Consider the following 27,007-nt stretch of genomic DNA (forward strand, 5'->3'; position numbering starts at 1 on the left):
AGCAGGAATAGTGGGTGTGGAGCCTGAGTGAAAGAAGGAGCTGAAGGGTGGGAAGCAAGGGATGTGTTTGGAGAAAACAGCCGTCTTGTGAGTTGCTGTATCCTCGTGTCTATGCCGCCCATATCACGGATACAATGAATGCATAGTTGGAAGGCTGACATCAGTTATGGTCCTCAGCTAAGAGCTGGACTATGACAGGGTAAGAGAGAATGTCCTGCGGTACTTTTCTTTGTCTTCTTACCCCCATCCCAGTTTTGTCAGCAGACCACGGCACATGGACCTATTCTAACAGGCCGGGCAATCACCCCCCAGATGCGTTCTGCTGGTTCTTGTTACTCGTCTCCATCCCAGTTCCCTGGGCTGGGTGCTTGCTTCCACAGGACAGCGTTGCCACATCACGGGGTAACATCCCTCTTGCCACTTCCTCTCAATACCTACAGCTGCCCATCTGGGCTGTCTCTTTCACCCAATCACAGGACTGACGAACTGGGGTCTTCAAGGATCCAAGCTGCCACCCCTCTCTACCTTATGTCAAGCTCTGGTCCATGGGTAGCGAATCAGCACGCTTTCACCTCGGATTGTCTGGCCACCACTTAAATGGAGCACTTCCTAATTCCACCCCCTCCCCAAGGCACCTTTCTCTCTCAGATACTGACTGGTGAGTGATAGAACCCAGCGCTCAAAACTGAATCTGTTTCCCTGTGACTAGGGCTTTGTCACTGAGCCAAGCTTGTCTGCTGACCCTCTTCCCAATTAAGGTGAGAGCTTTCCCAGAAGGCCTGTCACTCCCTTATGCAAATGTCCTACTGGCACCCGACCCCACTAGCTCATTAAATCTGTTTAGATGTATCTGAATCCCAGAGGTGGACACTGCTTAGGCTCTGTCTGGGATGCCTAATGGGTCCGAGGCTGTTTTCTCTTTCCTCCCCCGCACCCCAAAAGCCTTTATTTTTCCTTCCCTCTCTGAGGAGAAGTCTGGTAAAGGCATTTGAGGTACAGATTACTGATGCAGCGTAATGTTTTACATCTGCAAGGGGCAAAGCTGAAAGTCGAGGGAATGACTCCTTAAGTGTAGGAAGGAACATATTTTTAGATGTTCTTGAACTCATATAACATAGGCAGCTCTCACTTTCACCCATGCTTATAGCTGTTCCTTCGTGATATTGTGCTTGGTACTGCCGGGGTAGGCAGAGCTGAGGCCAACAGCAGCAGCTGTACCAGGAAGCAAAACTCAGGGAGTCACTCTCAAACTAAGAGGAGATTGGGTTGATCTGTGTGTCCATTTGTCAGTCACACAACAAGACTTAGGCTCTGGAACCAGGCATACTTGGTGTGGAACCCCATCTGATCCCATACCAGGTTTGTGAACATAGGTCTCATTGCCTCTCTGTACCTTGATTTCCTCATCTGTGAAATGGGTAGAATAACAGTGAAGAGCACTGACTTCAGAGTCAGACTCTGTCACTTACTATCTTTGTGAGTTTGACTAAGTTCTTTCACTTTGCTGCACCTGTTTCCTCATCAAAGGATGATCATAATGGTCTACCGACATCATCGGCTTGTTGTAAGGATGACACAAGTTGATACACAAGCAGCACTTAGAACGGTGCCTGACACAGCATGAGCACTGCAGGGATATTTGCTATTATTGTTGATGCTATTACCGTTAATGCCCACCTCATAGGCCGTGTGAGAATGAAGGAGACAAAGAGGTTGCTGGCGTGTGGTGAATTTCAGCTTCTGCTCTTACCCGTAAAACACTGGCTCAACTTAGCATATGAGATGCTGCATTTAATTCTAGGTGAGCTTCCTAAGGTGAAGTTTACAAGTTTAGGAGAGGGAGGGCTCCAGACTTGCTTTTCCCTTCCACACACTCACTCTAATGACCCAGTTTTCTCCAGGAACTTCTGTGAGGAATGTCAAAAGCTTTCATGCGTGAAGGAGCTGCCCTTAATCCCTGATAAGGGGAAGAAAGAGAGGAATACAGCCGAGCAGTATAAGAGCCTGGTGGGTTTATGGTGTCATGTTAAGGGTGTTCTGACTTCTCTGCTCTATAAAACACCCCATATAAACTATAAAATAAAATATTTACATTTTTACATGCCTAGAAGTACTGGGTGGGTAGAGTGAAGTGATTTGGTTGATTTCCAAATCCACGAGGCTTTGGGGATTCTGGTTTTCCTTTACCTGATGCAAACTGATACTACATAGATTGCATGGAAAGCACATTTTACTGCTTAGGTTATTTTTAATTGGGGGTGGGAGTGTGCAGGAGACACCATTGGCTCTGGGAGAGCTTGAATAGAGGCTGCTGTGGCACTTTGAGTGAATAGCCTGAGTGAATAGTCCCTCAAGTTTTTGATAACAGGAGTAGGGGGAGAATTTATATGTAGATATACCTATATATAAACAAAAGATTAATTTTTCTGTTTATATGAAAAGGAATTTTAAAGGCATGCAACTTCTAGAAATTTCAGCTTGCAGCTGTTTAGTTTTCTGAGCCATGATGAAGACAGAGCAAACACCCTGCCAAAGTGTAGTTATACACTGATAGCTGTAGCTTGGAAAGGGGAAAACGAAGGTCTGATTTAATAAGCCGACAGATAAGTCAAGCACCTACAAATGGTAATTACAGCTGCAAAGGGCAGTGTTTTAAAAATCACCCTAGTGAATTATGTGTTTCTGAAAAAGGAACTATGCATCTGAAAAATTATGTTCTTTGGTAATGCTTTAGACACTATTGTTTTGGCCCTGTCACCTCACTAAGGTTATAAATAACGCAGTCCTTCTTACTTTTATTTTCCTGGATTAGCCGGTTGCCACTAGTTCTGATTTCCTGGCTGTAATGGAACTGCATTCTGTTCCGCTGTAAATGCACTGTCGTTCCTGTCACCTCAAGGGGACACTGTGGGGTGTGCTTCTCAGGTGCCCATGTGGGAGCTGAGGGGCTTGGGGATACTCTTTTCTGACCCAGCTCCCTGGTCGCTCTCCCCTTCCTACTACATGGGCCACCGCGTTGGAAGGAAAGCATGGCTATTTCTTGCTCCATCATGCACTCTATTATCAACTGTCCATTTCTGCTGCATCAGGAGCCTCATGCTAGGAGGAGGGCTGTGGCATGTTCAGATGTGCCTCCCAGGAGGCACTGCCTTCCCGAGCCGTGCCTCGACCTAGAGGAAGGGATACCTTTGTCAGATGTACACAGAAGAGCTTCATCGGCTGGAAGGGGGGCATTGGTTAGGAGCGCTGGGGGCCAATGAGAGAATCTTTGTTTCAAGGAGCATCTTTGTCTCACTGTCATTCAGCCGTCAAACATGATGGCAGTGGGATTGGGGCTTGAGGTGTTTTCTGCCTTCTCTCGCATTAGTCTGACTAAGCAGGGATCCTTAAGAACGATTACAGCATCGACAGTGACAATGACAACAGCAAACCGTGGCAGTTTGCATTTCCCAAAGTTGGCTGCAGAAGCATCTTCATTCTGCGTGCCCTTCTCAATGTGCACTGGCCACTCCCTCATCAGAAGATGGAGCCGATTGCCCTATCCCTGGGGTCCTACTAGTGCTCTGACCAATAGAATATGGTGAACGTGACACTGATACTCCCAGGATAGCCTTTACCTGGCCTGGCAGCCTCCACTTTCAGCCTCTTGGAGGACGGCTGCAGTGGAGAGAGTGAGACTCCTTTGTGATCACCAAGTTGAGAGAAACCGAAGCCATGTGTGTGTGTGGGGACCCTGGAGAAGGAGATGCCATGTGAGAGTGGGGTTTGGGGAGAGGTCAAGGGGCACAGGAGGGAGGTGCAGACACCTGTATGGAGAAACTGTCTTAGAATGGCAGCCCAGTAGAGCCTTCAGATGACTCCAGCCCCAGCTGTCCTCTGGCTATGCCTGCACAAGAGCCCCCAAGGCACACCCGCCTGGCTGCAGTCAGTCAAGCCGGCTGCAGGACTGTGTGAGAGAAGACATGGTCACTTTAAACCACTAAAGTTTTGGGGGAGCTTATTTTGCTGCAATGACAACAAAAATACTCTCCCCGCCTCCTGCCACTTCCTCTGAAAACAAAACTCCATGTTTCAAACTGAATGTTCTTTGGCTTCTGCAACTTTATTGCCAGGAACTCAAGCCACGGAGGAAACAAAGAACATAGGATGTGACCAAGTCTCATTGGAATAGACTCCCGGTAAGTGGTGTCCAAGTTTTGCCACAAGCAGGTTTTGGAACTGCATTTCCTTATTTCCGATTTTATCCTGTTTCTACCTGTTCCACTCTGACATCAGACACATGGGAACATAGGAACTCCATTCACTCCTGTATTTATTTAGGTGTTTACTTATGGATGTGACAATTACTGGGAGCCCAGGACTCCTGACTGTGGGGAGTCAAAGAAGAGGGAGCGCCTGCCCTGCATCTATGAGCCTCGCCCCTGGTCAGGGAGCCTGTGCATAAGGAGAAGGGATGATCGCACATGGTGATGCCACAGGAAAGGCATCTGGGAAGTATTTCAGAGGAAAGGAAATGTCCACCCTCCCTCTCCCAGGCCACATGGAAAAGAAAACTCAAGGGGACCTAACTGGCCTGAGTCCATACTGCCCCTCGGTGCCCTGGATTCTCTTTGTGAGAAATGAGTCCTGCTTTGTGGTCGGTGAGGATGGAGTATTGTAGTCAATGGAGTGGCTGGCCACAGCTCGTTAGCAGTGCCGACCTGGGGACTCATTCCCGCCTTGACGGTTTGAAAGCACTTTCCTTCCCACTCCGCCCAAACACCCCCCAGCTCAAGTTCCAGGGGGCATTTATAGTCTGACGCACTTGATTTTCCCTGCCTTGTATCGTTCATGAATTGTTTCATAGGTACCCATTTGGCCTCCATAATGAGGCTGGAAGTTTCTCGAGGGTCTTATTCTTTTATTCCTTGTATGGGTGGTATTAGGCACTTAGAACTCAATAATCACTTAACAGTCGATTGGTGAACATGGAACTGGATTGGACGGATTACAGAAACTCAGAAATAAAAGGGTTCAGGTGCTGAGAGAAAGTCTTAGAGACATTTAGTCATTTGCAGAACAGTTAGCATCCATCCGCCATGGGATTGAGGACTTTCTAGTCGTTAACTTACAGAATCTTTACAACTCAGTAAGGTAGGTAACATCATTCTTATTTTGTAGCTGGGGAAACTGAATCCTAGGGGTGAAATTACCCTGGTCAAGATCATATAGCTAGTTAAGTGGTAGGCCTGGGTTTCACGGCACTTCAGTCCTGAGGTTCATGCTTCTACCATGACATTCTGTCACTTTACCTTTGGAGTCTGATGTGCCAGTCAAGTTGGGGGTGGAGGTGTCTGTCAAATACAGTGTAGTTTTTATGCGTCTGGTTTCCCAATTTCCCCATAGTTTCCAGTTCTAAAGGTTGTATGCTTGAGCTTACATTTAGTGGTCTCTCATTGCTAGCTCCTAAGTTAGTTTGGATATCATATCCAAAAACTTGGATCCAATGTGTATATTTCTTGTGGAAGCAAAAAGTGGAAACCTTCCAGCATCTGTTACTTATAATTTGCTCTACATTAAATTACAATTTTGAATTTAAATTTGAAAAAGTGCGTTTCAGTACCAAGACTTTGATGTGGAAATGAACAAGGGTAAGAAGTAACTGATACCCTCTGTATTTTTCTTTGAAAGAGGGAGATGTGTAAAAAAAAAAAAAATCAAAGTCAAGGGAAGGTGCCCTGGTACTTGTTCTTGATCTTTGAAGGAGATTGTGGCATGCCATACTTGTGCTGGTATCGAGGACCAGAATTTACACATGCCTCCTTAAATCTAGACTGTTTAGCCCCCAAATCTTACCTCAGATGCTGCCTGATTCACATTCTCAGTCTTCTCCTGCTTGGGAGACCCTAGTGGAAGTCGATATCACTTGCCCTCATTTCTCAACCATGGTCCTTTGGCAAACACATCTGTCCTTATAAATCAAGTTAAGGGGCATGGATGAGAGAAACTCATACAAATCAATAAGGAATAGACTACTTGGACAGAAATATGGGTGAAAGATGTAAGCAGGGTGTGTTAGTCTGCTTTGGCTGCCATAACAAAATACCAGATTTGGTGGCTTAAACAATGGAAATTTATTTCTCACAGTTCAGGCGGCTGAGAAGTCCAAGATCAAGATGCCCACAAGGTAGGTTTGTTTCTGAGGCCTCTTCCCTTGGCTTGTAGGTGGCCATCATCTCACCATGTGCTCAGATGATCTCTTCTTTGAGTGAGCATGGGGAGAGAAAGAGAGTGCTTTCATGTGTCTCTTCTTATAAGGACACTAATTTTATCAGATCAGGGCCCTACCCTTGTGACCTCATTTAATCTTAATTACTTCCTCAGAGGACTCATCTCACATTCAGCCACGTTGGAGGTTAATGCTTCAACATATGAGTTTTCTGGAGGACATAAACATTCGGTTCATAACGCAGGGCAGTCACGCAAAGAGTAATACAAACAATAAATATGTCTTATTTTTTTAATAACAATAATAATAACTAACATTAATTTGGAGAGTGCCCTGTTCCAAGCATTACTCTAAGCACTTGACGTCTCTTCACTCATGAAGTTCTTATAGGAAGTCTGTGACAAGGTAGTTGCCACTGCTGTGTCATTTGACAGAAGACGAGCCTGATGCGTAGAGAAGTTACACAACTTGGCCAGAGTCACACAGCTAGGAAAAGGCAGCTCCAGAATTCAAACTCAGGCTTTGGCCCCTGAGCCTGTATCTTGACAACTCTCTAAGATGCTCAGACTTGTCCACAGGTAGAAACTAGAACAATACACCAATTTTTAACTATTGGATTGATAAAAATGAAAAAGTGAGGTATATCTAGTACTGGCAAGAGTGTGGGGAAAATGGCGTTTTTACACACCTTTGGTGGAAGTAGAAACTTTTGAAGGGCAATATGATAATATCTATTGAAATTAAGTATGTGTGTTTTTATACTTTGAGCCAACGATTCCACTTCTGGAAATTCACTTTCTTACAAAATTATGCCAAGATATCAGTGCATGAATATTCACTGCAACATTGTTTGAATTAGTCAAAAACCCAAAGTCAATGTAAATGTTGATCAGTAGGGCAGAGTTTAAAGAAATTGTGATAATTTGATGAAATGTGGATCTGTGAATACTGATATAGAAATATCACAAACATATACAGTAAATCCCCTACATACGAATGTGTTCTGTTCTGAGAACATGTTCATAAGTCCAACAAAGTTAGCCTAGGTACCCAACCAACACAATCGGCTATATAGCACTGTACCATAATAGGTTTATAATACCAATACTTTTCACACAAATAATACATAAAAAACAAACACACAAAATAAAAAAAACCTTTTTAATCTTACAGTGCAGTACCTTGAAAAGTACAGTAGTATAGTACAATAGCTGGCATACAGGGGCTGGCACTGAGTGAACAGGCAAGACGAGTTACTGACTGGAGGAGGGAGAGGAGGTGGGAGATGGTAGAGCTGAAGGATCCTCAGCAATAGGAGACGGAGGGCAAGCTGCAATCTCACTCACGCCTGACGCTGATGGCACAGGTTCTGGTTCCTTGCTGGATTCAGTTCCATCTACCCTCTTGAACATACGATCCAGTGATGTCTGGGTAGTAGCTCTTTTTTTTCTTGTCATAGATGACATGGTAGCACTGGATTGCATTCTGAACGGCTGCTGCAACCTTCGTGTACCGTTCTACGTTCAGGTCCTGTGCCTCAAAAACTAACAGTGCCTCCTCAAACAAAGAAGATCCCCTGCCATTTCCTGTGTCGTGAATCTCTTCAGTTCTTCAGTTACTTCTTTTTCCTCTTGTCTCTCTTCGTCCTTTCTCTGGGCCTCCAATTCCATTAGGTCTTCATTAGTAAGCTCCTTGTGTTGCACAGCAAGGAGTTCAATGAAGTCATCCTCTTGCAGATCTAGCTTGAAATAAAGATACTGTACTACTGTACTCTATACAGTACTGTACAGTAAAGTAGACAAAAGCACAACCACTTGTAGAGAATGCACGCATGTGACAGTGTACGCCAGAGACGTGAACTAACAACGTGATTGGACACGTGAACGCGTGTTTGCGACTTGAAGGTTTGTATGTAGGGGACTTACTGTACTGACATGTGGTACTAGTTTGTTAGGGCCACCATAACAAAATACCACAGACTAGGTGACTTAAACAACAGAAATATATTTTCTCACAGTTCTGGAGACTGGAAGTCCAAGGTCAAGGGGCTGGCAGGTTTGGTTCCCTCTGAGGCCTCTCTCCTTGGCTTGCAGACAGCTGCCTCCTTGCAGCCCCTTCACGTGATTGTTCCTTTGTGTATATAAGCCCTGGCGTCTCTTTGTGGATCTTAATTTCCTCTTCTTATAAGGACACCAGTCAGATTGGATTAAGGCCCATCCCAAGGGGCCTCATTTTACCTTAATTACCTCTTTAAAGGCCCCATCTCCAAATAGAGTCACATTCTGAGGTATTCAGAGTTGGGGCTTCAACATAGGAATTTGGGCTTCAACATAGGAATTTGGAGGGAGCACAATTCATACCTTAACATAGGTGAAAAAGAAGGATGGATAACCTTGTCATTAGCATAATCTTTTATGTGTAATTTAAGACACATAAAGGCTGGTATATGCATTGAAAATTTGTCCAAAGAACTCTTACACTTAATTTTGGGGTAAAAAACTGGATGAGCCTGAAGCGTGGTTGAGAGTAAACTTCTAGCTTACTTTTATACCTTTCTGTATTTAATATTCTAATCATGTGGAAACATTGCTTCTTATTTTCTTGTTCAAATATCAGCAAGAGCTACCTAGATAGTAGGATTATGCCTCATTTTAACTTTGGCTTTTAATTTTTCTGATGAAAATCTTCATAAATATTAAAATTAAAAATAAATTCTAAAAAAGGAACAGCAACAAAAAAAAACTGAGGGGTGATGGGCTGCATGTATGTGGAGAGATTTAGCAGTTTATGGTTAACTTTCTCTCGTTGTTTTCAGTGTGTTGTGGTGTATTGATGATCTTTGAAAAAAAAAACTTCTATAAAGTTTCATAACCCATGGTCCCATCCCCACTTTTCTGGTATTATTTTGATTTGTAAAGTTTTCTTGAAGGTTACCTGTTTTGGAGGAATGTGCCTTCTCTTTCCTGGAAATAGTTCATAAAGAAAAAAAAAGAGGTTACTATCAACTTCTGACTATCTGCATTCTATTGATCTGCTTCAGGGATTTAAACATAGCAAATTATTAATCACAGCGCACTTCCCAGGTCACCTCAGATCTTCAGCCTGTTCATTAAATTTCAAAGAATTTTAACATTTGTTCAGAGGATGTGTGATTAGGAGGACTGCAGAGGAGAAGCTACACACCTTTCTCCAAAGTGAAATCTTTATCGTTTTTCCATCATTTGCTGCTGAGTACCGACATGTTGCTATTTCCCTGAAAGAGCAAAGAGGCCTTTGAATTGGAATAGTTTCACAGTTTTACCCCACAAGGAAAGGAGAAGGGAAGGAAATGACATGTACTGAGGGCCAACCATGCATCAAATGCTTGACATATATTCTTTCACGTTACCTTCACAGCCACCCTATGAAGTGAGTGTTATTATTTCCCATTTACAGATGAAAAAACAGAATCAAAGAGGTTAAGGGATAATTTCAAAGTCTAGCAGCCAGGGTATGGATGGGTTCAGGATGCATTACCAGGCCTTTGGATTCAGAGGCACGTATTCATCCCAGCCTCTGCCAGTGTTCACAACCACCGGCTCTGCAGGGCCCTCGGGCTACCAGGCTTTGGGACATGGTGAGATGGAGCAGGACAGCAGGCCAAGGCCTGCGCTTTCCTTGGAAACAGGACAGGGCGAATCCTCACTCAACCCAAGGGCAATGCTGGTTAGAACCTCCAGTGCTACTGCTTGTGGGCTTTCCCCAGCCCCTTCCTTTTATAAAAGGGGAAAATGAGGCCCAGCAAGCTTAAGTGAATTTTACTGTTATTTCTTATATCCCCAGTTTCTTCTTTCTTTTCTCTTTGTGTAGATTTGAAGAATGATCTCTGCGATGCAGGGGGATAGCTTGCCAGTGGATTCTCTGTGGGCTGTGTGGCCTCATTTTCTTTTTATCAGTCAATTGCCTAGATCTACTTTAATATCATCTTATGTTTTTCTTCCAAGATTTCATTAAGAAATTAAGCTTTAAAAATGCTCACTTGTTTTATTATATACATTCTCGTGGTAAAAATTTTAAAATACACAGAAACATAAAACAGAAAATGAAACTTGATGTAGTTTCTCACTCCAGAAAGAAAAGTTTGGGGTATAACTTTCTAGATATGTTACTATGATATGAATGAATACACCACATACAGGCTTCTGCCTGAGGCCGAAGGAAAAAATCAAAGATACTGATCTTGTCTTTGTTTAAAATTTTGATATTTTGTTCATGGAGTTTTTGGCATTACTTTGATTTTTAAAACATTACATTGAAATGTTACTTATCTGGATCACTGAACTTTTTGGCACCCCTTAAATTTTGTGCCTGAGGTGAATTCTGCTGTTCTCCTGCCTGATTTGTCTCTCCCTAGCCCTGGCCCTGGAATAGCTTTTTATTTGGCTTGTTTTACAAAAAAAAAAAAAAAAAATCATACTGTAATAAGATGAGTTTACACATCTACAGCACTTAGCGTATAACTCTATAGAATCTTTGTGCTCACCATGTGTTAATCCTCATAATAGCCCAATGGGATGGGTATTGTTTATAGCATTTCCATTTTACAGATGGAAAAACTGAGGTATCAAGAGTTAAAGTGCTCAAGGCCACCCAGCCTGTAAGCGCCTGAGCTGGGATTTGGACTCAAGCAGTGGGGCTCCTAGGACATGTGCTCTAACCTACCACGTAATTCTGCCTCTCTCTCGTTCTCTCTTTGCACACGCTGTCCTGTCACCTACATTTTTTTCTTACTCTATCATAGACATCTTTCAGTTTCACTGTGGAAGACTCTACTCCATCTTTGGATTCCCAATATAAATGGAAATAGCAAGAAAAAAAAAAAAACCCAAACCTCTCTCAACAGCACCTTAACAGACCCCCCGCCTTTGGCCAGTGGCACTCCCCCCATCCCCAATGCCTTCCTGCCCTTTGACTATCAAGACCATTTCTCTCAAATGGACTTTTGACCATGGTGGCTGTGGCTTCTCGTCTGTTGTGCCAACGCACTTATTCTGAGGATAATTGACTGGTGCCAGCAATCTGGTTGCTGTGTATCCAGAGCAAGCCACCTCTTCACGAGCTCAGGGGAAACATTTGGAGCACAGATTGCAAAGCACCTGAATTTGAAGTGTTTATTTCTTGGCTGGCTTTTATTTTCTTCCAACTATCAAAGGAACGCTGGCTGAAGCGGATGCATTAATCACTTGTCTAATTTCATTTCTTAAAACCTAGTTATTTTTAAATGATAAGTAACATGATTTACTGCCCTTTTTGATTTAGAAACCTGTTCAAAATGGAGAGTGGCCTCTTTGTTAGCATAGTCTTGAGATGCGTTTTCATTTGGTCTTTTTTGGATAATTAAGTGCTTATGGGTCTTTCATCTAAAATACTTGTTCCTTATTGATATAGTTCATGCACTCCAGACCATTTAATTTAGGTATTGGTTATTCCTAGTAAAATGCAATATGGTTGATATCCCTAGATAAATAGGCTAAGAGGAAACCCTGACCTGTTCTGATTATTTTGCAATACACTCCCTTTCCATTTGTGGGTAGTTAGCAAATTCTGTGGATGAGGTCGCCAGTTCAGTTCCTAGATGTCTCAGTTCCACGGTCAAAGTTTGCACTCTGACTTTGTGATATGGAACAATGATCACAAAGGGTGTGGGTGTGGGTGTGTCTCCCTTCTGATCTTTCATCACTTCTGTGGTCTCAGTAGGTAGCAGGCAAGGCAGCGTCCGGTCCCTTTAAGCCAGGGGGTAAGAACAGAGCCTGATAGGTTTGTGTGGGTCACCATGGGAGGGTGCTTGGGATACAGGTAGTGGGTAAGTTATGGGCTGAGTTACACCCACCCCCAACCCCAAATTCACATGTTGAAGTCCTAACCCCCAGTACCTCAGAGTGTGACTGTATTTGGATGTACTGTCTTTAAAGAGGTAATTAAAATGAGGAGACTATGACTGGTGTCCTTATAAGAAGAGGTCAGGACACAGTCACACCCAGAAGGAAGACCATGTGAAGACACAGGGAGAAAATGGTTCATCTACAAGCCAAGTGGAAGGGCCTCAGAAGAAACCAACCCTGTCAACATCTTGACCTCAGATTTCTAGCCTCCAGATGATGAGAAAATAAATTTCTGTTGTTTAAGCCACCCAGTCTGTGGTACTTTGTTATGGTAGCGCCAGGAATCTAATTCAGGTGGAAAGTGGGTAAAACAGGGTGGACTTTTGGAATGAATTACATACATTTTTGGTAAGCTGGTCAAGTGAAAGATCTCATGAATTTTACTTCCCTGTAATTTACCTACCTGTAAATAGATTTCCTGTTCTTGAATTGTTGTGATTCCCCATGTTATAATGGCGTAGCTTTTGTAGCCTAAATGGACTACGTGTACTAAGTGGTTGGAAAATCCAGTGAATCAGCTCTGTGGAGGGCTGGGGAGCAGAGCTCTCCTTCGAAGGCTGCCACTGGAAGAGAGGGTGCCCCTCCTGTCCGAGTGGAAGGGGAGGAGACGATTGCTCTCATGTGACAAGCATTGTGGGCTCCGCTTTATGCACATGGTCTCCTTTTGTTTTTACTACAAACTTGCATAACATCTTATATTATCGTTACTTTATAAATGAGAAGACTGAGAGCATGGCAATGATAAGAACTTGTGACTTAAATAGTTCTACCTGTATGCAAACTCCATATTGCTTTTTTATTACACCACGATGCCTCTAATTTCTTTTTTTTTTTTTAAGTGTTATTGCTTTGGTCCCTATGATACTAATTTTTATGGCTAGCATACAGTGCCTAGTTGTTTAGTCAAATGCCAGTCTTGTAGCTGCTGTGAAGGTATTTGTTAGATGTGATTAACATTTATAATCAGTTGACTTGGAGTAAAACAGATTACCCTCTCTTTATTCGATGGACCTCATTCAATCAGTTGAAGGCCTTAGAGCGAAGATTGAGGTTTCCCTAAGAAGCATAAATCCTGACTCAAGACTGAAGCATGGTAAGCTGCTTGAGTTTCCAGCCTGCTCGCTTGCTTTGTGGATTTCAGACTCAAGACGGCAACATCACGTCTTACCTGAATTTCCAGCTTGCCAGCCTGTGCTACAGATTTGGGACTTGCCAGGCCCTACAACTGTGTGAGCCAGTTCTTAAAATCTCTCTCTCTCTCTGTCGTCTTGGTTTTGTTTCTAGGGAGAACCTAACTAATACAATCTTTAATTAAATTGAATCTTCAGTTTTAAGGTAGGAAGTTTCACTATTGCATTAGAGTAAGTTACCTGCTGTAACAATACCCAAGTCTCAATGGGTGGGACACAATTAAAATTTTTATTTCCCACATAGCATGATCCAACAAAATATTGGCAGGTTGGCCTTCTCCGTGGTGAATTAGAGAACCAGATTTCTACCCAGTGGCTCTGCCATCTTTCAAGAGTCCTGTGGTTCCCCCCCAGATCCTCTGCATTGAGCTGGGAGGAGAGGCACTGGGCGTGGAGGGTCTCACCAGGGGTGTTAGAGGCCAAGCCTGCAGGCGGCACACACTTTCTCCCATATTCCACTGCCCAGAGCTCTGCCATGCCACGTGGCAGCTCCTGGCTGCAAGGACACTGGGACATGTATTCTTCCTGGGAGAGCCCAGAAAGGAGAGGAGAAACGCATTTATTGGAGACCACTGGGCTTCCTCTGTCATACCCGACAACTGCCAACGTGGCTGCGGACATGATAAGGGTAGGAAGAAAATCAAAAGAATAAATGGATGTTGTTTTTGAATGGGAACACAGAATGTTTCTATATGTCTATGACTTTTAAAGTTAGTTTGTGGATTTATAATTTTAATGTATAGATACACAAATCTGATCAAAATAACCGTAGGATTCTTGCCCTGGAAGTTACCAAAAATTTTCCCCCAAATTCCTCTGGAAACAATAACGGGGCAGGTAACCAAAGACAACTTTGAGCAAGAAGACCAGTTAAGGTGGAAATCTGTTTCCACCAGATATTAGACAAGGACATACAATAACACACTGCAGCTGAGATACCATTTAATACCAAGTGGTAATGACTGGTGCTGGTGATCTTCTAGAGCAACGAATAACCTCATACTCTGCTGGTGACATTGTGATTTGGTACAAGTCTTTCAAAAAGCAGTGTGAGGAGATATAGGTATATTATATATATCTATCAGGAGTCATAAAAATGTTTCTACTCTTTGACCCAGCAACATTGACCCTAGGCCTTTATTCCAAGGAAAAAAATTCAGCTTAAACAAAAAAGCTATATGTAAGGATATATTTATTGCATTATTAGTCTTAATGGGGAAAAAAAGTTGGTGCTAAGTTTACAAATACCTAGTAATTATCTTTGATGAGAGCTCTCCTCTTTTTATAAATGCCAACATCTCACCAGCCCCCCGGTAGAATAAGAGAAAAGTCGAATTTGGCTTTAAATTGATGAGAAGAAGCTGAGGCGGAGCGTGGCTGTAACTGAGTATCTGTTCACCCCTGTGGAATCATATCATCTTTGTAGATCTAAACATAAGTTTCTTTTTCTCTCCCTGGTCTGGAAAGCACTCTATGGTCATTATTAAGACAATTTTCCTAACTCTAAAGAGCCTCAATCCTGCTTGCCTTTGGAGATTCTCTTGGGGGAACAGAAAAGAAAAAAAAAAAAAAAAGATTAAAGTAAAGCCCAGCCTTACTAATGTTTGCCCCTGGCAAACAAAGATGCCCCGGGAACGAAACCAGGTGAGGATCGGCTGGATCTGGGCTGTGATTTGTTTGTGTGCAGAAGACTCCGACAGGGAGAGAACAGTCTGGCTGCTTCTTGTAAGTCACGGACATCTTTGTGGCTTTCCCCTTTGTCCTAAGATGTGTGAGGTGGGTTGCTTGGGCCCCTTTGCTGGGAGCGTAAAGAGGCTCTGAGCCCCATTCCCTCCGCTTTCTCACTTCCTAATAGAGCAGAAGCTAATGTGCAGAAGGCAGTAGGGAGGATTCCGTGTGCATTTGGACACCCTCTGCCTGTAAGATGTCTGTGGCAGTGAGTCCACTGGGAGGTGCTAGTTGAGCCAAAGGACAGAGGGTGGGGAGGGCAGCCCGCCTGAGGTCCTGGTCCTGCTGACGAATGCATATCTCCCCTGGAGGCGTCTGTCTTCTCTTCTGCCCTCTCTTGAGCTAGCCCAGGGAGACAAGCCCCTGTAAATCCCAAAGTTCTTTGAGGAGTCAACCCAGTGGCCCGACTGTCTAATACATTTCTTAAAAAAGGTCTCTCTGTAGAAGGCACAAGTGGGAACAGATTTACCAAAAGCAATGGCAATAGTGACAGAAATCATAACAGCAAACACAATAATTATAGGATTGCCAAAGACACAATAACAACTCTTTGCCAATGCCTCCCACTGTCCTGGCCAGGCTCCCCATTTCTCGGGCCCCGAGGCCTGTGCTCGTGACAGCTGTGGTCCCCGCACTCAGTGATGTGCCTGCACCCTGATGGTTCCACGAGCCCTGCCTGATGTCCTGGGCCTGCATCCTCCCGTGGCGGTGGGAGCTTTAAATAAACATAGCCGAGGGGAAGAGAGGGCAATAAGAGACCTGTGTTCTCACACTGCACAAAACAAGGCTCCTTGTGGCCAGCACAGGGAGCTCCCCTCCAGCTGTCCCAAACATTTTCTCTTCCAAGAAAGCACTTTACAAATGATACCTTGGACAACAGCAGCAGTTTTGAGTCACCAGCCACACAGGGAGCTGGAGGTTTGGGAAAGTCACTCAGTACTGGTAAAGGCAGGTGGCAACTCGGAGCCCGGGACGCAGCGTCCCTGTGGTCTCTAGGTATGATCCAGGTGCTGGCTTTCTCTCCTCTTCTCAGGAGAGGGCTGGCATGCTGGTGGGTCCTGGCCGCCTGGCCAGCCCAGGGTCTCTGTGGATGTCTTAGCTTTGCCAGGTTAGCTGGGCGGCCTTTTTTCCTTCCCTTCCTCTTTCCCATTCCTCACCTCTCTCTCTCTCTCTCTCCTTCCATCTTATTTTCATTTATTGAGCATTTACTATGCACCAAATACTATGCCGGACATTTAGGAGGCTGTGAAGAAGTAAAAGGCATGCTTTCATCTTCCAAGGAGCAGAGAACCTGGTACTGGAGACTGCAACCTGGACTTTCATCTTCCAAGGAGTAGAGAGTCCTTGGTTCCAGAACTTCTCTGTCACAGATTAGTGGTATGACCTTAGGCAAGTCACAGAACATTTTTTTAATTTCAGTTTCCCCATCTGTCAAATAGGGGGTCATACAAGGTTATCCCATCCTTTCCTAAACTCTGTTGAGTTTTTTTGAGGAGTGTCAAGTAAGTATTTTTTTCACTTGGAGAAAAATGGCGTTGCAGAGTTCTTAGAGAAGGCTTTGTGAAAGAGATGGGACTTGAGTTAACTCCCAAATGATGCATAGGGAATACGAGCAGAGAAAAAACAACCTACAAATCCAAGAGACTATAGGTGTCTGGGAGGAGGAAGTTATGAGGGAGTTCTGGGTTAGCATACGTGCAGGAGGAATTGAAAGGAAGAGGCAGACGAAGCAAATATGGTGAAAGGATATGGGGAAACGAGAGAGAAAAAGTCACACCAAGTGGTGTATTGATTTTAAGCACAGGCCCTCTCAATCATGGTGGTATCATTGATGGAACTAGAGGATAATTAACGGAGTCGGTCTGATGGAGGAGATGCTGGGTTAACTTTCAGATGCTTTGAGTTTCAGATGAGAACAGAACCTGCACTGGAAGTGTCCAGGGTGCAGTCAAAAGTGTATAACCAACCCTTTGGAGGAAAGTCACGAATGGCTTTCAAAGACGGGGGAGTTGCCCGGTTAGAGGTTCGTACTGAGGTGATGAGACGAAATGAGAGCTTTGACAAAATATGAGAAGAAGAAAGAGCAGAACACTGAGGGATGAGATTTGGGGACTGCCCACCATTCGACGGGAAGCCAACAAAGGTGACCAAGGGAGAATCGGAGACAGGAGTAGAGCTAGAGGTTGGAGGAGGGAGTCGGTTTCCAGGCAGGTGGGAAGCGTATCTTGTACCACCCCAAGATGCAGGAGACCCAAGAAAATGCTGTGGGATGGCAAATAGTTGGTCACTGTTGTGCTTTCCTGGTTTTATTATTATTATTTTCTTTTTTAAAAAATTAATTTTTATTGGATATAGTTGAGTTACGTATAGTTGATTTACACTACTAACACAATTTTGTGTTAGTTTCAGGTGTACAGCAAAATGAATCAGTTATACATATACATATATCCACTCTTTTTTAGATTCTTTTCCCATATAGGTCATTACAGAGTACTGAGTACAGTTCCCTGTGCTATTCAGTAGGTTCTTATTAGTGATCTATTTTATATATAGTAGTGTGTATATTTCAGTCTCAATCTCCCAATTTCCTGGTTTTATTATTAATTCTTTCTCTGTCTTTTATGGAAATGCCTGACGGGACATTTAGGGAAGTTTGGTGGGAGTAGTCTCTCTAAGGGTCTTTGTGCTTTTGTTCATTTTTTTTTTAAGAGTGAACCTGGAGGAAATTGAGTTGGAACGTGGAAAACCCTTATTTTAAAATATTACTGCTAGATTTATAGTCAGTTTAGTACTAGTGACTCCTTCATTCCTTAAAGATTAATATCTAAGCTGAGATTGAAACATATAAAGTATTTTAACTTTTGGGGAGAGGGCATGCCACAGACCACTTCAGGTATCTGAATCAAGTATGACCCTTCTCCCCAGAAAAATACACAAAAATTGGCATATAAATGTAGGTGCAGGTTCCTGAAAGCCCCAGTGGGGCCACATACCCAACTGGAGAATTTTTTTTTTTTTTTTTTTTTTGCGGTACGCGGGCCTCTCACTGTTGTGGCCTCTCCCGTTGTGGAGCACAGGCTCCAGATGCGCAGGCTCAGCGGCCATGGCTCACGGGCCCAGCCGCTCCGCGGTATGTGGGATCTTCCCGGACCGGGGCACGAACCTGTGTCCCCTGCATCGGCAGGCAGACTCTCAACCACTGCACCACCAGGGAAGCCCCCAACTGGAGAAGTTTTACACATGATCCAGCTCCCTACATTATGTAACCTCTCTGAGCCCATTTTTCTTATTTGACGAATAAAGACAATCCCTTGTACAATGAATATTAAATGAACAAAGTGCTCAGAACAAAACATAGCACATGGTGAGCACTCAGTAATTGTTATCCGTTATAGTTACAGTTATGTTATTAGATGAAATTTCCTCAGCTGAATGACTGTTCTCTGGACCAAGGTCTTTTTTCTTAAAATAGTCTTTCATTCACGCACTTCTTCACTCATTTACTCATTCTCTCTCTCATTTTCTTTCTCTTTCTTTCTCTTTTATTAATTTGTTCTAGGATCTAGGGAATCAAAGAAACTAAAGCTGCAATCCTCATCACCAAGACGCCCTCAACCTAGTGACATATAAAAAGATACTTACTTTCCCCCAAAAGTTTTGGTGTCAGGGTTTCAAATAAGGAAAGGGCAAAGCAAAAGACAGTAGGTAGGTTTGGAGCAAAAGACAGTGTTTCTGTTGGTAAGATTTTAGAAGGTGAGTGTAATACAGTAAGTCCCCTACATACGAATGAGTTCTCTTCTGAGAGTGCGTTCATAAGTCCAACAAAGTTAGCCTAGGTACCCAACTAATACAATCAGCTATATGGTACTGTACTGTAATAGTTTTATAATACTTTTCACACAAATAATACATAAAAAGCAAACAAACAAAAAAATAAAACATTTTTAATCTTACGGTACCTCGAAAAGTACAGTAGTACACTACAACAGCTGGCATACAGGGACTGGTACCGAGTGAACAGGCAAGAAGAGTTACTGACTGGAGGAGGGAGAGGAGGTGGGGGATGATAGAGCTGAAGGATCCTCAGCAACAGGAGACGGAGGGCAAGCCGCAATCTCACTCACGCCTGACGCTGATGGAATGCATGTTCGCATCTTTGAAAGTTCGCAGCTTGAAGGTTCATATGCAGGGAGACTTACTGTATATTACATGCATTGAGATCTTAATGTGTTTGGAATCCACTAATTTGGAATTGATGAGAGTGGCATTGAATCTTAGATTGAATAGTAGCAGCACCTTCTACTGTTCTTAAAAGTGAAAAATTTTAAACAAAGTAATCATACAAAGAACCAAGGAGACTGTTCCTTAGGTGCTCTGTTGATAAGACTGGTTTTTCCTCGGTTGTAGCACCCTGAAGCTTATCGTCATTTGCTTACATTAGACTGTGATCCTCCTGGAGGACAGGGAGTTGATCTCATTCAGTTTTGTGCCTAATACTGACTCATTGAATGTATGATTATATTTAAATGGTGAAAGAACTTTCCTATTCACTCTTTAAGTCATTGCAACAGAGCACATTTACATCGAATCATTAAGACAAAATTACCGATGATTATCTGTTCATTAAGATGTCTACCTGGAAAACACCTTGTTAATCTATGATTTGGATAGTTCTAGAAAGTATTAAGATAACTTTAAAACTATCGGGTAATTCAGAAGTTTCACTAACTCTACATGACCTTTTACCCATTAGATTAAATTAGCGTCATATTCCTACTTACTCTTTTAGAAAAGCTTTTATCTTGGAAAGAAAATGGAAGAAAAGTCTAAGAATTCACTTACCTTTGGTGTCTTTGGGGTTCATAAGGGACTTCCTTAAACATTTTTTAATTAAAATTCCTTTGAAATAGTTTTATGTACCACTTGAGTCCCATTATGTATTTTTTACATTAGGGCCGAACAAACTTCTGAATATAAAATCAAACTGGGATTTGCTCCTGAACAATATGAAAGGAAAAACAGATGTTTTTTTCATGATTGTATCTGGGTTTATTGGGAAAATATACTTTGAGTTTAAACATTTTTCATAAGAACTAAAAACAAGGTGCCCAATTTTACTGAATAAGGTAGAATGTGAGACAAAACCCAAACTTCCTGGTCTGGTTTCTGGGTCTGGATCCAGTGTCCAACTTCAACTTACTGTTCTAATCTTTTCATGTTTCCCTAATCATATCCTCTGATTTACCCAGACACGTCTGTTTATGTTTCCCCAACTCATGCACTTTCCAGCCTGTTCTCCCCTACCCGTCACAACTCACTGAATTCCTCCCCTAACCCCAGGATTTGACATTCAGATAAAATCCTACCATCCTCCCATTCCCCCACCCACCCTTCCTTTTAAATGAATGGTTATTGAGTGATTACTCCAGGCCAGTCACTGTGCTAAGTGCTTTACAGGCAGCATCATAACAACCCTATGAGGCAGGTAATGTTATTAGCCCCATTTTACAGGTAGCGAAACAGGATTTGAATGGCAGATTAATTTTCTCAAGAATTTATAGCAAGGAAATGACCCAGGATGTCAACCCATTTCCAACTGATAATTTTGCGTGAGAGGGTGGCACAAGGGAAGCGAGCAAGGCAAAAATGAAAAACAAAGGATCCTAACATCAGTCCTTCTGGACCTAGGATGGGCTAACTTATAGTACAGTTGCAAACCGCCCCTGGGTCTCAGCAGCTTAATGGAATGTTATTACTCATGCGACATGCGCAGTGCCGGCCAGCAGGGGCCTCTGTAATCACTTAGGGCTTCTAATGACAGAGCTCCACCTTGATAAGGACTTATCAGATCACTACAATAGGGGAAGACAAAGAGGTGAATCTTGCACCAGCACTGAAAGTGTTTACCCAGACGTGGCTTTCCACACTTTGTTGACATTTCACTGGACACAGCAAGTCATATTGCCAAGCTCCATGTCAAGGGGGTGGAAAGTGTAATCATACCATCTTTCTGGAAGGAAAAGAACCAGAAATAGTTGTTGCACAGTGTACCCAAACTACCCCAGTGCCTGGACAGTCTTCATCGTAGTGTAGATCCTGATTCAGCACTGGGATGGTGACAGACTCAGCATAATGCAGTTTTCAGACACCACGGAGGGACATGAGTGGAGCTACCACATTCTCTTCCCCTCAGGGATCACTTATTCCAGTGGGGAAAGACAGAGAATTCACTGAGAAAATGTCTAAACACCATCGTTTAAAAATACTCTCATAAAAAAAGCATTTCCTACTCATCTGATTATGCAAACCAAGAGCAATTATGTGGTTGCGTGTTATCACGGGAAACAAATTCCCCTTGTGTTTCTGTCCAGGCTTGGTAGGCACAAGCTTTTGGGCCATTTTCACCTCCAAAAATGTCCATATGCAAGATCTCTTATTCACAATCCACAGTTCATAAAATTTTATCGTGTCAACATTAAAGCCAATTTACCTGTTTCCCTTTGAGTATCATTTTGTGGTTTTGTTTTCTCTCTTCACAGTTTGAGTTAAGAACCCTCTTTAGGTTGAGCAGAAAGCTTTCATTTTCCAATGTGAGTAATAAGTGCTTTTTCAATTATGTTTCTTTAGAATTGGGAACAGTTATTTTAGACAGTTTCTGATGCTTCCTGGCTTGTCATAAAAGTAAGAAGTTAATGGATTCGAATCCGTTCTCTTCCCTTCGCCTTTTCTCCCCTCATCTCCTTCCCTCTCCTGTCCTCATGCACCTCCCCCTTCCTCCTCTCTCCCTCCTTGCCTCCCTTCCTATTTCCTATACAATCACCATTTTACCAGCTCCAAATGCACCTTCTATTAACCAGCTCTTACTTCTTCCTAAGGTGAGTGCCTCATATCATTTCCTTGTTCCTTCATGCCAGTATGTGTCCCCAGAATGAACTTCAGAGCTGTAATGAAAATGTATTTCTGTGATTATTTGCGGAGGTTTTTGTTCGTCTTTCTGCCGATAAAACTGCCAGTTCCATGAATGCAGGCGCCAGGATCTCCTGTCATTTCTGTGACTAGAGATCTAACCACAACACCTGAGTCGTGACAGGTGCTCAGGTACAGTTTGGATAGCTATTTAGTCAGCAGTGCTCTTACTTTCCCACCAACCTTGTGTCTGGGTGATTTGGTGGCTTTTTGGCAGGTTGGGACCTGCAGGCTAACTCAGATGGGAATGAAGAGACAGCAGAGAACCCCTGTAACATGAGAACAGCAGCAACAAAATACATGCTCAGCACCACCCTGCTCCAAGTGTTGATGTTTTGTGCATGGTGGTCAAGTGACATTTTAGACCAATATAAGCTTGTGGCTTCAAAACTCTGAAATTTTAAAGTGGTATTGATGGAGTGGTACATGGGAGGAAAAGATGGAGAAAACCCCACTTTTTCTACCAGTTACGTAAGGTCCTTTTCTGCCTGCCAGCATGTCTGATATGATAGTCTGAAAGCACGATTTTCTTGGTAAAACAAACACAGACTTCTCTTTAAAAACACCTTTTGATACTTTATGAGTAGGGCTGGTGTATGTAACCGATCAAGACCAACATATAGCTTATTATGACATTTAGCTGATTAAAATAGTCTAGACATAAACTTGAGATTTCAGAAATGTTTAAGTTAAGTAAGAAATACATTTTAATGTACAGTAGATGTGTACTTAGTCCGAGGCCACCTGTATCCCTACAGGAATTACAGAGCAGGAAGTACTTCTGACTCAAGAAGTGTGTCTGAAAATTAAGGTTGTAAATGAACAACAGCTTGTCTATTAGATTATTTCAGCCACAAAGGACTCAGTATGTTTCAAAATGCTCGTGATTTTCAATACATTTCTGTGGCTCGATTTAATAAATACCGATGCTGGGAATGGCTTGGCTTGAAGGTCTGCAAAGGCACATGTTTAGAAAAGCCCAGAGACTCAATAGTAGCTGCTAGTTAGGCTGTGGTAAAACACACCTCTGGCTAATGGAAAAGGAAAAGTTTGAGCCGACCCTTGGCAGCAGCCTCAGAGCTGGCATCAGGGGTGGGAGTGGGCCGGGGGGTAGGGCAGGTGTGCTGTGGCTTCGTGGTCAGTGCCCGGCCTTGGCCTCGGTGCCAGGAGTGCCCAGGGTCTCCTCCTGCCTCGTGGGCCTGGGGGACAGCAGCCATGCTCTCTGGTGCTGTTTTCCTGGTCTCTAGCTTGTGAATAATGAGGTTTAATTAACATGCAGGGTGGCTGCCAGTGTTAATTGGCTAATGTTTGGAGCCAAGCACTTTGAAATGGAGTATCTTATGAGCAGTTGTAGGGCAATCCTGAGGCTTGGTGTAGGTTGTGATTTTTGATTCATTTTTCTGTCAGTGTTGACCTCTTTGGGGTGTGTAGGAGGTAGGTCAGGTCAGGGAAAGACACGGGGGTGGGGTGGTCAGAGGACGTGCTTCTCCGCCTTTTTGAGAGGGAGAGAACAGAGAGTAAACACTTCTGAGGTCTCTCAGGGCCCAGTTCCCGGGTCTCTTTGGGAAATACTGGAATTGACTGGGATGGGACCAGCGTAGAAGAGAGTGTGGTACTTTTGCCTTTTTCTCCTGCAGCCAAACTGTTGAGCTGGCAGGAAGACATGGTGCTCCTGGGGACCTGCAGCCAGTTCCCTGTCCTTGTTTGGCCAAGGTTTTCATTCTGTCCGTGCATATGAACTCTGCTAACCTTTTCCTTCCTGGAGCGTTCGGTGGCTAGGACACCAGCATGGTGGCCAGGAGAATGAGGTCCTTCTCTTGGTTTGTGAGTTACCACGTGACTCTCAGTGGGACTCCGTTCTCCTCACCAGTTTCCTCCTTTGACAAATGAGGAGTAGATGAGCTGGGGAGGTGTATCAGTTAGCTTTTGCTGCATGACAAACCACCCTGAAACTCTGTGGCTTCAAACAGCAAACATTTATTCAACTCACAGCTCTGTGGTTTGGCATTTGGGATTGGACTCCTTTGGGTGGTTTTGTGGGTTGGGTCTGGGCTTTGCTGACCTCAGCTGGGCTTGCTCATATGTCTGCGGTCAGCTGGGGGGGCAGCTGGGGCCGGCTGGCTTACGATGGCCGCGTCTGGACCATGGGGTGACTGGAGCCTTTCTTCCTGAGCTTGCTCATCCTCCAGCAGGCTAGCCCAGGCTGATTCATGTACTGGTCAAAGGTTCTAAAAAAAAAAAGTGGAAACTGCAAGGTCTCTGGAGGCCTAGATTCAGATCTGGCATGATCAAGTCACATACCAGCCCAGACTGGAGCGTGGGGAATAGGTGACGCTTCTCTAGGGGCACAGCTGCAGAGTGCGGTGGCCAATATTTTCTTCAAGCTACCACGTCAAGACAATGGATAGAAATTAGGACTAATAGGAGAACAGCATCTATAGTTTTGAGTTTGGCTTCAAGAATATGAGGTTGCAAGTCCTGGCTGGTGTTTTGAATTCATTATGTGATTTTAAATAAATTTTTCAACCTGTTTGTTGGTTTTAACCACTGTACTTCTTTTGCTTATACGTCACTAAGAAAGCAAATGTTCGAGTAGTCAATGAAGATTTTATAGAGAGATTTGCATATCCACCAGGCCCCTTGAATAATGGACATTCAGTAAACAACTTTGGCACACAGAGATTAATACATGTATTAATACATACTTAGGTCTGTTAAACATTTTTTGCAACACAGAATTTTACTTACTGTAGAAATTTAGAAAGAGGATATAAAGAGATAAAAATAGAAGTCATCTGTTACTCCATTACCAGTGGCAATAATGTATAATTGTTAATATTTTGGTGTAGTTCCTTTAAGATTTTTTTTCCAGTGTATGGTGGGTGTGCCTGCCGCAAACCTGGGATCATGCTGTGATACTGTTTTTATAATCTGCTCTTTCACTTTGATAAGTATACATTTATTGCCTCGTTTTTGATGACTGCACAGTATTCTAATGCACACATGTGCCACAATTTACTGAACCTATCCTCAGTTGCTGGGCATTTAAATATTTTCTGGTTTTTAAACATTATTTTTAAAAACATCAGACGAACATTTTAGCGCTAAATTCTTTGAAAACCTTTGTGGTGTATAAGAGATGTTTTTGGTCTTTGGCCCTGCTTCCTGGCACAGGGCAACTAAAATCCTTGGAATTTCCTGAGTGATAGGAGCATCTTTCTGCATTCATAAGGTGGCCCTTTTGAGCACACCTGACTTTATGCTAATGAGGTGAGTTTGGATGGGGACCCTGCATAGCCTCAGGATGGAGCCGGTTGCCAGCAAGACCAAGTAATTAGAAGACTGGAACTTTCAGCTCCACTCACTGACCCCTGAAAAAGCAAAGAGCAGGGGCTGCCCATTCAGCTCTATAAAAACTCTTGAACAGTGAGATTTGATGAACACCTGGATTAGTGAACAGCATCCACACGTCAGAAGGGTGGCACAGCCTAGTTCCACAGGGACATCCAGTAGGTACAAGCTGAGAATTGGAGAATTGCTTGGTGGTGTTGGAAAACACTCCGCCATTCTTAAATATTTCCTTAGGATATATTTCTAGAAGTGGTGTTGTGGTATCAAAGGGTAGGTATATTTTTAACTTTTGATTCATTCTAAAAAAATCAAGAAAATTCAACCATTTGTTCACACGTGACATTGTTAAGAATGCCTACATTCTTTGGTCTACCACATTCAACACAGACTTGTAAATGGTTCTGAATCCTTCTGTGATAACTCTATATCTCATCGGAGTTTGTACAACTCTCAAGATCAACAAAGTGCAGAGCTGGAAAAAATCCCAAGGTCATTAAGTCTAACCCCGTAGGCAAAACTCAAATGCTCGCACCTTCTCATTGCATTCACTGTAAAGTATTGGGTTTAAGAAACACAACAGACATAACGTTGAGGTGTATCTGACAAACACCAGCCTCTCTTAGAGCTGTTGAGTGTGACTGAGTTACTGCTCTTTCTAGGATGAAAGAAGGAGAGAGAACAGACTTCCAAATGGCTCTGGTTTCCCAAAAAGGAGCAAAACAACTTCTGTAGTCCAGTTGTTCCTGTCTCTCAACCCAGCAGGCTAAAATCATCAGCAGAATCTCTGCTCAGTGCTGGGGTTTTGAGAGAAACTACAAATGGAGAGCTAGAGCATTTTTCTATCAGAAGGGAAAAATAATGATAAATAAATTAAACACATCTGGAACAAACATAAGAAATAGCTTAATTCCACTAGAATTTTTCTGCCATTCTTTGCAAATTTTAGAAGCTGGGACAAGCAGCACTTGTTAATTCCCTTCAATGTTCAGAGTTCTAATCTGTGTCTTTTTGTTGGCATGCAGTTCAAGCTCAGAGAATGGGATTATAAAAACAAAACAAACATATAACCATCCTTCAGTCTTACTTTTTCCTGGACCCTGCTCCTTCTTTCAGAGGGAGGATAGATTCCAAGCTGGTAGTAGTATGTGACCACACTCCTATAAATATGTGAGATTGCCAATTTCCCGACAAGTCTAGTGACAAGTTCACACCTGGCATTTGCTCATTCCCTCTAATAATCAAAGCATTTTGATGGGGCTAGACTTGGCAGCTTGACTCCTTTTTCTCTTACAATGAGTTCTCTTCCAGAAGGCTCTCATTCAATACACTTCCTGATGGGAAAGTAGATATACCAAAGTAGATCTGAATCATGCTTGGTGGACATGGCTTTGCCTCAAGCTGAGGATTCTTATGCACACTTTTTGAAACAATAACATTTACCAAATTCCCAGTGTTTTTGACCCCACTCCCATTTTCCTCAGAAATTCCCAACAGCATTCATTTAGGGGTTCTCCTGTGTCCTCATGAAATTCACTGGGGCATGGAGACTTGAATCACTTATAATAGCGACCTGCTTTGTTAACAGTCTCTCCCATATATATATTTTTTTAACAGCAAAGACATAAGCACAAAAAATAACCAGA

The sequence above is a fragment of the Lipotes vexillifer genome, unplaced genomic scaffold (genome assembly GCF_000442215.2).
Source record: "Lipotes vexillifer unplaced genomic scaffold, Lipotes_vexillifer_v1.1 scaffold440, whole genome shotgun sequence".
NCBI lineage: Eukaryota > Metazoa > Chordata > Mammalia > Artiodactyla > Lipotidae > Lipotes > Lipotes vexillifer.